The sequence below is a fragment of the Pseudonaja textilis genome, chromosome 10, assembly GCF_049901715.1.
Source record: "Pseudonaja textilis isolate UNSWEBS1 chromosome 10, rPseTex1.2, whole genome shotgun sequence".
Taxonomy (NCBI): Eukaryota; Metazoa; Chordata; class Lepidosauria; order Squamata; family Elapidae; genus Pseudonaja; species Pseudonaja textilis.
Window position 1 is genome coordinate 18,848,683 of NC_141999.1, and position 11,487 is coordinate 18,860,169.

General features: G+C 38.8%; 1 long non-coding RNA gene across 1 annotated transcript; it reads left to right on the forward strand.

Moving 5' to 3' along the window:
- Window positions 1-1,272: 1,272 nt before the first annotated feature.
- LOC148124949 (uncharacterized) lies at window positions 1,273-7,702 on the forward strand. The gene is made up of 2 exons (XR_015744847.1): window positions 1,273-2,150; window positions 6,620-7,702. It is a non-coding gene; the product is annotated as an uncharacterized LOC148124949 (long non-coding RNA).
- Window positions 7,703-11,487: the final 3,785 nt, after the last annotated feature.

Below are 11,487 nucleotides of genomic sequence, written 5' to 3' on the forward strand. Positions count from 1 at the left end.
TCTCCTGGTAGCACCTCCATGCTCTGGACACTATGCTGACAGACACAGAAAACCTTGCCACAGCTCGCATTGATGTGCCATCCTGGATGAGCTGCACTACCTGAGCCACTTGTGTGGGTTGTAAACTCTGTCTCATGCTACCACTAGAGTGACAGCACTGCCAGCATTCAAAAGTGACCAAACCATCAGCCAGAAAGCATAGGAACTGAGAAGTGGTCTGTGGTCACCACCTGCAGAACCACTCCTTTATTGGGGATGTCTTGTTAACTGCCTCTGCTTTCCACCTGTTGTCTATTCCATTTGCACAACAGCATGTGAAATTGATTGTCAATCAGTGTTGCTACCTAAGTGGACAGTTTGATTTCACAGAAGTGTGATTGACTTGGAGTTACATTGTGTTGTTTAAGTGTTCCCTTTATTTTTTGAGCAAGAAGGGCTTAATTTTGTGTAAGCCACTTTGTTCTTTTGATTGAAGTGGCACAAAAGCACTTAAAAAAGAAACATCTTTGAAAGCACAATGTGGCCCTCCAGATCTTACAGCTGTGACCTTTCCTTTCCAGTAGGACCACTGCTAAGGCATGCTTGGATATGGAGAACTTTTGAAAAATCATATATTATTCCTCCCTGTTCTAAAAGTGGTTTCTATCAGCTGGAGTGTGCATTGCAATATATTGAATTCTTGGGTTTTGCAGTAACCACCAGATATGCAGTACCTTTATCATTAAAAAGCAGGGGGAGCAGTATTCCCCATAATCCCACCTATCTTTGCTCCTAAAAAAAATGATTAGAAATTGGAAAGAATTCTCCAATAGAGGTAGTCCTTGATTTATGTCCAGTTGTCTAGTGATCTTTTGAAGCTACAACTCCCTAACCTGAACCTGACAAATGGTAGTGCATTGCCTCAATTTGCGATTGCAATTTGTAATTCCAGGCTCAATTATGCTCGAAAGTTGGGGTCTGTCTGGATTTAAAAGCACTTTTTAAACTAGTGCTGACTGGTTTTTAACTTTCTTAACAAGCGTATAACATCCCTGGGTTTTCAGGTCAAATAGGCCGGTTTAGTCACTTCCTGTAATACCGGAAGTGACGAAACAGGCATATTATTCGGCCTTAAAAGCCTTGCAGAGGTTTTTTCCAAGCTTTTGGGAGGCCGAAAAAGGCCTCAAACCAGCTGAAAAATCAGCTGTGAGGTGCAGTGCAGGTAAGGGGATGGCAGGGGGTGGGATTGCGTGCGCATGCGCAGGAGGCATGGGGGGCACGCATTGCATATTTTCACAGCCCACTTTTTGACTCGTGCAGTATACAGGTCCTCAGTGGAAGGCAGGTTTGTAGTAATTGTTTTTTCCACAGTCTTAATTACTCTCTGAAGTCTGTGTCTGTCTTCCTGGGTTGCAGAACCAAACCAAACAGTTCTAGAGGTGCAGATGACAGACTCAATCATTCCTCTGTAGAACTGAATCAGCAGCTCCTTGGGCAGTTTGAACTGTCTGAGTTGGCGTTTCTGGTTTAATATTTATAAATTACTCACGGCAAAGGTCCATGAGAATTGCAGGGAGCTACTTCCGAAGACCCCAGGTTTCTTACATCCTGAAAGCTGTGGTGTTATTATCACACGTGTGTGGACATGGCTTTTTTCCTCGACTGCTTGCAAAAGAATGTTTTGTGCTTTCTTTTTGTTCTAAGAAAAAAACCTACACTCTGGACTTTCTGACATATTTACGTGGGTATGGTCAGAATTGGGAGGGAGTGGAGGTAAATGTTATGTTTTGCCTGTAGTAATGTTGTCCTTGAGCTGCTTTGACCACAAAGGAGACCATGCCTGCCTCACCTACCCCCCAGCCAAGGACACAGTGGTACCAGTTGCCCAAATGAACAGTGGCGCTGGGTAGTGCCTTGGCTAGCCTGCCTGTCGCCTGTCCAGTTTTGTGCTCGGCGCCACTTGTAATCTGTCCTCTTGGCTGTCCCTCACTGTGCCTCCCATCAGGGAGGGAGCAAGAGAGAGAGAGACACACACACACACACACCAAGAGGTCAAAGAAGGTGATGTTGCACAGTTGCTGGGTTGTTTGTGGATGGAGCTCCACGGTATCGCATCCCTCTGATCTGTATTTTGGACCAAAAGAGGCTCTTGTACAAACTAGGAATTGCTGGTAAGTTCAGCTCAAGAAGCTCTGTGTGTGTGTGTGTGTGTGTGTGTGTGTGTGTGTGTGTGTGTGTCTTCCTGCAAGAAGACTCTCCCCACAATGGAAAAAAGTTGAGAAGAAATGAGTTGGTCAATGACTGTGGAGCTTCACAGTCATTCAAGTCACGGTTATCATGCCTTACTGCTGAGTCTGGATTCATAATCAGATTTTTCAGAATATTCCACCCACCCACCCCTTAGAAAAACACTATAGAGAACATACTATAGTTCAAGGACGAGGATTACGGCTCAGTTTCATCTGCCCAATGGGTCTCAGAAAAGAAAAAGAATAACCGAAAAGAAAAATAAGAGTTGGAAGGGACCTTAGAGGTCATCTAGTCCAACCCCTGTTCAGGCAGGAAACCCTATACCATTTCAGACAAATGGCTGTCCAGTCTCTTCTTGAAAACCTCTAACCTAACAGTTAATCAGAGTTGGAAGGAACCTTGTAGGTCATCTAGTCCAACCCTCCCCCCAGGCGGGAGACCCTACACCATTTCTGACAGATGGCAGTCCAATCTCCTCTTGAAGGTCTCAAGTGATGGCGCTCCCACAACTTCTGAAGGCAACTTCTGTTCCATTGGTTGGTTGTTCTCACTGTCAGAAAGTTTCTCCTTATTTCCAGGTTGAATCTCTCCTTGATCACTTTCTACCCATTATTCCTTGTCCGGCCTTCGGGTGCTTCGGAAAATAGCTTGACTCCCTCCCTCTCTGTGGCAGCCCCTCAAATATTGGAAGGCTGCTATCCTGTCTCCCTTGGTCTTTCTCTTCACTAGATTAACCTAGGTTGTCCCAAAGGTGTTTTTTTTTTTTAAAGGCAACTGGACTTTTTTTGTTTCTCCTTGAAGACATTTCACTTGTCATCCGAGGACTTCAGTCTGAATGCAGAACTGAAGAAACTGCTTGGATGGGGAAGCACAACGTCTTCAAGGAAAACCAAAGTAAGTCCAGTTGCCTTTTGAAGAAAAAAAACAAAACATCTTTGGGTTGGTAAATGACTTGAGTCGATAACTGGGATTTGGATTGCTTGGATGCTGTTATACTTGTTGAACTAGAATTCACTAGTGCCTGGGGCAGTGGGTTTCTTACAGATAACGGGGCATTGAGAGCTACCGCAAATATGGAGCGAGGCAAAAGATGGCACCAATAAGAAAACTTTTGTGAAATGTGCAAAAAATCAGCTACTAAAGCCAGTGCAACAAAGGAGAGAAGCAACTGTATTTGGGGAAGGCTACAGCTAAGCTAAATTGCAATGTGGCATCCCCCACAGCTGTTAAGGCTATGGCTCCCAATACACCCAGCTATGGTCTACCTTAGCTAGGTATTCTTGGAGTTATGATAAGTCTGTCTTTCTGTATCTCTCCCTCTTCCTTTCCCCCACACCCCTCTCCTTTGTGTGTGTGTGTGAGGGAGATCTAGTGAGTGAGTGAGTTTAGGCCATAGTACCTTAATTGAAAGGGATGAGTAGGTATGAAGCAGGGGTGGGCTTCTGGGGGCTCGCAGGGGCTCAGGAGAGCCCCTAGCTAAGACTCTGCGGGCATCAGAGAGCCCCAATAGCCTCAGAAAGAGAAGCAACAAGGGAAAGCTCTTAATAGGCTTAATTGAACTTCTGGGCATTCAGCCAAGAGCATTTCACAGCTCGTAAAACTGTTGCAAGCTAGATAAACAATCCACCCAGCGTTTTCAAAGGAGAGCCATTGAGAAAATCTGATAACATAGCCACTAGCCTCCGAGGAGATTAATTCCCAAATAATAAGAATCACGCAACTCACCAGACACTCCACTAAGACTCCAAGATCCCTCTCACAGTTACTGCTATTAAGCCTGGCTTCACCCAGTCTTTTAAGTATTAAATGCACGGAATTATAAATAACATTTTGGTATATATCATTTTTTAGGTAATTAGGCCAAAGAACTGACATTGAGTTGGCCACACCCACCCAGTCACATGACCACCTAGCCACGCCCACCCAGCCAGTCATTAGGGCAGAGAGCCCCTTGCTAAAAAATTCGAAGCCCCTCCCTGATATGAGGTGTTCATCTCCTGCGGTTTGGTGTTAAGTGAAATCTGGCTTCCCCATTGATTATATTTGTCAGAAGGTTGCCAAAGCTGATCACGTGACCCTGGGACATTGCAACCGTCATAAATGTGAGTCATTGCCCAAGCATCTGAATTCTGATCACATCACCTTGGGGAAACTGTAAATGTGACAAACGGTCATAAGTCACGTTTTTCAGTGCCTTTGTAACTTCGAGCAGTCACTAAACAAACTGTTGCAAGTCAAGAGGTAACTGTAAACTTAAGCATATACATTTCGAGGAAAGGTGCCTCCAGTTTCCATTCCAACATAAGTTCTTCTAGCCTACACAGATAATTAGGCCAACTTCCATTGATTTATTGATAACCTATTTCTCCCACAGGGTAGCCTTATTATTTGACTGCCTCTTGAAAATCACTTGGCACAAGCTCACCATTTTTCCTATAAAAGTTAAAAGCCACACAATAACAACAACAACAATAATAATAATAGCAATAATAGTAACAATAATAATAGCAATAATAATAATTAATGTGTTTGCTGGGATGACCTACAGGTGGTTGCTGTTCTACCTTTACTTAAACAAATTAAACCACCTGATTGAATTGCAAGACTTACATTATTTTAAGGTTTTTTTGTCAGTTGAAGTTTTTTTTCTGTAGAAAAGCTGACTCAAAATAGCTTGCATGAAAGATTAAGTCAATTATTCAGCAATTAAGTCACAAGCTAAGCAACCGCATTTCAGCTCCTGTATTGTGCAAACTCAACTCTTGGACTTATCCTTAGAAAATCACAAAGGGGGATGATAAACCAGCTTTAACTCCAACACTTGTGTGGAAGAAATCTTACTTGTCTTAAGATAGTTAGTTTACTTTATTCATTAGCTCTTGGTCCATATCAAAGTGCAGAGTTCCAGACACAAATTATTACTACAATCTGATAAAAACAGTTTAAAATTGGAATTGGATAAAATATGATTTAAAATGAAGTTGGAATAAATTACATTTTAAAATGAAGTTGGAATAAAATACAGTTTAAAATGAAATTGGAATAAAATACAATGATTTAATATATAGATAAATAAAATATGCTAAAATGTATTGTCACCCGTAAAATCTACCAAAATCAGTCCACGTATGCCAATCTCAACCAAACCATTTTGCTGAAATACTATGCTGTGTTAAATGTTGTTTTCAGATTCTGGCCTCACATAAGGTAAGTTGTTTATCCCAATGTGTCATTCATTTAGTGCAGTGGTCTTCAAACTGGACAGCTTTAAGACTTGTGGACTTCAACTCCCAGAATTCTTCCCCCAGTCATGTTAGCTCAAAAATTCTTGGGAGTTGAAGTCTACAAGTCCTAAACTTGCAAAGTCCATAAGCCTTAAACTTTACCAAGACCCTTGGTTTAGTATATAGACCAAGGTACCTCTTTCTCACCCTACTTGTCTTAAGAGTCAACAGTGCCTCTTCCTAAAACATGTGACTTCCTAAAGAGAATGAAAACGACAACATTGAAAATGGGTTTCAAAGCATTATTTGCAATGCCTGCACAACCTGAATAAAAGTTCTAAAAAAATAGAATTTGCACAAACTGTGCTATGCCACAAAAAAACCTAACCTGACTCAGCACATTGAGCAAATATGGCTGCCAGGTTTGCAACTGCTGTGTGTACGTGTTGTGTGAACACCTTTAGAATATGTTCCTATTTATATTTGGCTTACATTGCTTAAACTCACCTATCGTTCCTCTTGACTGAGGAAATATGGTCCTTAGTAATAATAATTTTTAAAAAGGTTGCCACTCCTAGTACAGAGTATGAGTAGTTCTCGGCTTACAACAGTTCACTTAGTGACTGTTTGAAGTTACAACGGCCCTGAAAAACGTGAGTTATGACCATTTTTCACGGTTAATGACCTCTGCAGCATTCCTCACAGTCACATAAACAATATTCAGATGCTTGGCAGCTGGTTCCTATTTATGACTGTTGCTGTCCCTGAGGGCTCTTTGGTGAACTTCTGACAAGCAAAGTCAATGGGGAAGCCAGATTCACTTAACAACAGGGTAACAACTGCAGTGATTCGCTTAACAACAGTGGCAAGAAAGGTCATAAAGTGGGGCAAAGCTCACTTAACAAATGTCTCACTTAACAACAGACGTTTTGGCCTCAATTGTGGTTGTAAGTCGAGGGCGACCATTTATATTGACATCTCCCATTTCCACTGGAGGCTAATAATAATCAAAATATTATCCTGGCTTTTAGAATCATATTCTTCATTTCGATGTGTCTCCCTTGCTTTTGATTGCTCAAATCCATTCCGATGTTCTGAAAATAAGTATTTGTGACATCTTTGGGGGAGAGGGGATAACCTAGTCTTTTTTTTGGCATCATAATTAGAACTGCAAAGATCCTCACCTTCACAGCTGCACTGAAATCTGAAAATAATGGGTTGCTGATTTGAGAGAGGCTGTTGTGCCTTGAAGTTTCCTCTCCAAGTCTCTTATCAAGGAGAGAAGCAGAACTAAGGAGAAATTTCCTGACAGTGAGAACTAATGAAGCAGTGGAATTGCTTGCCTCCAGAAATTGTGAATGTTCCAACACTGGAAGTTTTTAAGAAGAGATTGAACAGCCATTTGTCTGAAATGCTATAGTGATTTTCTGCTTGACTAGAAGACATAGTTGGACTAAAAGACCTCCAAGGTTCCCTCCAAGTCTGTTCTGTTATTCTCACCATGCCCACTCGTTGTCTATCATGAACAGGCACATTGTAGGACAGCTCTGACATTTTAAGCCAGGGGTCTTCAAACTTGACAGCTTTAAGACCTGTGGACTTCAGCTCCCAGAATTCCTGAGCTAACATGACTGGAAGAGGAATTCTGGGAGTTGAAGTCCACAGGTCTTAAAGCTGTCAAGTTTGAAGTCCCCTGTAATTTAAGCCAAGAGGCTATGCTCTGGATCCCTTTCCCCATAGGTTGTGAAACCTTGAAACAGATCTCTATGGTTGCCTTGATCGTTACGAACTTCTTGCCTTCAGAAGTCTTAGACTGAATTCTCATATTTTGAGGGTATCCTCATATTTTCAGTTCCACATTTTTAGAAAGAAGGTAGAGGGAAAAGGCAGTTTACCTCCCTCCCCTATTTGGCTTATGGGGGTGTCCTTACCGTCCAATCGTGCCTACCGTCCCTGTCCTATTGTTTCTTTTTATTTTTCTTATAAGTATCCACCTCATGTATTCAAAACTATGTTTATTCTTATACCTGTATCTTGTAAGTGATTGACAAATCAAATAAATAAATAAATAAAATAAATTTTGGCTGATCATTGGTTTAGGTGATAGTGGTGTTCTTCTAATTTCTTTAGAACTTGGGAGGTTGGATTCCTGAATTTTTATAGTAATGATTTTTTATTATTATTTCTGGTGATCAGGGAGAGGCACAAGACTCTTTTCAATAAATCAATGATAAGTCAATAAAGAATGGGCACAATTCAAGAGGTGGAACTGGTCCCATCATCCAGGAACCTGGAATCATATTGTCTTGTCCTCAGAGGAGAGGACTGCCTGGAACTGATGCATCCAAGGTCACTGATCCTAAACAGAGTGCAATGGAAGGAAAGGTGTCCTCCCTGGCGCCTGTGGGTCTGTGCTTGGCCGCCAGAGAGGAGCCATGGGTCTGCTGGAAGCCAGCCAAATCCCATCAGGGATGCAAGCAGAATGGAGAAACAGCAAACAAAACGGGTTTGCTTGGTGCTCTGAACAAATAGATTCTCTGAAAACGGGAAATCTTGTTAGCAGAAGACAACTGACTGGAAAGGGGGTTTCTCGCATCATTCAGAGATCAGGAAAGGGGTTTTTCCCCCTCCCCGTAATATGCCCACTAACTAGGTTCATGAGAGTAAAATATGGATTCCTTGCTTAGGCAGATGCGAATTCAATCAGTACAATCCGAGAAGTATGGTTGAGGCTTAGAACTATGAAGGTTGTTCTTTTGAAGATGATGATGATGATGATGATGATGATAGATAGATAGATAGATAGATAGATAGATAATAAGATTGATGATAAATAGATACATAAGTAGGTGATAGAGAGATAGAGAGATAGATAGATAGATAGATAGATAGATAGATAGATAGATAGATGATAGATGAGAAAGAAGATTGATGATAAATAGATACATAAGTAGGTGATAGATAGATAGATAGATAGATAGATAGATAGATAGATAGATAGATAGATAGATAGATAGATAGATAGATGATAGCTAGATATATGATAGATGAGAACGAAGATTAATGATAAATAGATAATAGATAGATGATAGATACAGATATGAGCAGATAGATAATAGATAAAAAAGATTGATAAATAGATGATTGGTAGATGATAGATACAGATATGAGCAGATATATAGATAATAGATATAGATGATAGATAAAATAGAGATAAATAAATGATAGATGATACGTAGAGAGATGATAGAGAGATAAAAGATAGATAGATAGATAGATAGGTAGATAGATAGATAGATAGATAGATAGATAGATAGATAGATAGATAGAAGATAGATGAGAGATATAGATAAGAGAGAGAGAGACTACTTTTTGTCCAGTTTCTCAGAGAGGCATGTAGCATATCCACTTCTTCAATTTCTCCCTATATCTCTGCCAGGTCAAAAGAATAGGGGTGGCCTCCGAGACAAAAAAAAAAACACCCAGTGAATTTTCACTGCAAAGCATGAATTTTAGCCCAACTTTTCCAGGAACTAGTTCAGCAATGTAAGTGATTACATTGTGTTAGTGTATTATAGTGATATAACAGACTAACGTCCATATGCTCTGAAAATCCAGCCACCTGTGATTGGTTTAATACTGAAGTAATCCATGGGAAAGTACTGTACATTGATTGGACACAGCCATACCTTCCTGGTCATCTTCCATGGCTTGGAGGGAAGCAGGAACTATCATTTTTTTCAGTTGTGACATAATTGCAAATATAGCATAGTTGGTTTGAACTATTTGTGCAATGGTATCATGCTATATATGGTGTCTTTGTAGCTCATACTTAGTGTCTGTTGAGATTCTCAGTCTTCCAGGTCATGGCTATCCAAATGGTGCTTTTTCAAGAGGCAACTGGACTTTCTGGTTTTTCTTTGAAGACATTTCGCTCCTCATCCAGGAAGCTTCTTCAGCTCAAGAGCTTGAGTCCAGTTGCCTCTATCTGGTTTTTCTTTGAAGACATTTCGCCTCTCATGCTAGAAGCTTCTTCAGCTCAGAGCTGAAGAAGCTTCCTGGGATGAGAAGCAACACATCTTCAAAAAAAAACCCCCCCAGAAAGTTCAGTTGCCTCTTAAAAAAGCACCTTTGGGACTCATACTCAATCCTTATACCAACCATCATTGTATATTCAATGTGTCCCTATTTTATATACTAAAAACCTCTCATTTTGGATGAAGATATTGATATAGGCCTAATGGCATCATTTTGATATAACAGAAAGATAATAGTTTTAGATGAATATAAAATAAAGCATTTTTTAAATAGTAAAAATATACTAGGGTCTACTGGGAAAGTTGATAAAAATGTTTGGCTCTTATTTTCTTATTTGTGGTATCAGGGATGAAGGATAACCACAAGAGGATGTTTGCGTGAAAGATTTGCAAACATTTTAAGTAAATGTAATATTTTCTTCCAGAATTATAAATAAGCAACTGGTTCTTTGGGGGTGTTGAATTTATATTTGTTTAACATTAACCAAGGAGTTTCACCAAAAAAAACCCACCTTTAATTAATACCATTAAATCTCAATGAGATGTTTACCATTTTAATCTTGCTTTTGACAATTGTTTGATTCTCTTTGCACAAAACAATTGATTGAGACTTTAGAGATTTTCTACTTTCTGACACCAAACTTTTCAGAAACGAAGTGTGTACTGTCAGAGATTAGTCTTGATAATTCTTTGAAACATGAAAGGGAAGTCAATAACCTTTTTAAACCTTATTCCATATTTAAAAAAAGAACAACATGTTGATCAACTTTGAGTTGGGCATATACGAAATGGTGAAAAAAATATATCTTAGTTTATTATTTAAAAACCATGTTTACATTAGGACAGCCCATATATTCAAAGTCTGTAGAAGGAATATCAGAAATAAAAAGAAAGTTGGAACAATTCACAGAATCCAAACTTTAATACTTTTCCTTTTATTTAAGAACATTATACAAGGAAAGTATTCAGTTGAATACAAACTAAATAGGTGTTAAAATACTGTAAAATCATTTGTATAAAAATACTTAGAAATGACAGGGTTTTTTTGTCTTTTTTTGGTTTTATTTTCCTACATTTCATTTGCTTTTTTTAAACATAGTGTTATGTTGATATTATCTTTTTCTTCCTTTTGTTAGTTTATACTTTATAATAATATACTATTTAAAAAAGAAACATGCACCCACACAACAAATTTGAAGATATGGGAGATTTCTTTTTAATTTTAAAAGATATTAATTTTGTTATGGTGCAGCTTACTGGTATTTGTAGGGAAAACATAGCTCTAATTCCAAGGTAATTTGGAACACATTTTAAATAACTACTAATATGATTCAACAATTTGACAAGGACAGCAAATTAGCCTATTTCAGGGAAGTATTCACAAGTCATATATCAGATCATATAATAAAATGATTGTCATCAATCTTAATTCAGTTTGCAGAGTTTAAAAGTTGTTGGTTTTGCTTGCAATACAATATGGGGCTCTGGCTATCTTCTCAAAAATCAACCAGACTGAGTACTGACAAGGTTAGGAAAATTACTGCACCCTCAAACCAAGTGCTTGTATATTAATTCATTGTAACACAATTGTCTGTACCCATCAAATACAGCCATAAATGGACATACATACCTTCCTAATTGATATATCAGTCTTTCTTCCTTTTTATAGCCATTTAAGAGAATGGATCAAGAATACATTTAAAAGCCAGATTTAACGAACACTTAAAGTTTAAATGTGTTTTCTTTTAATCTCTTCAACAACTATAACTTTTTGAAGAAATTCTCCCCAATAGGACTTTGATTTAAAATCTGTTTGAAATCAGATTGTTCATCTGACTTTTTTTTTTAAAAAAAACCCTAAATTCTGTTAATTGAAAATTCTAAATATTGACCACATAAGGGCTATTAATATTATTGCATTCAGTAACAATAACTGATAATAGCTGTGATATAAATATGAAGACTTTCAAAAAACCAAAGAATTCCCAGTACAGTAG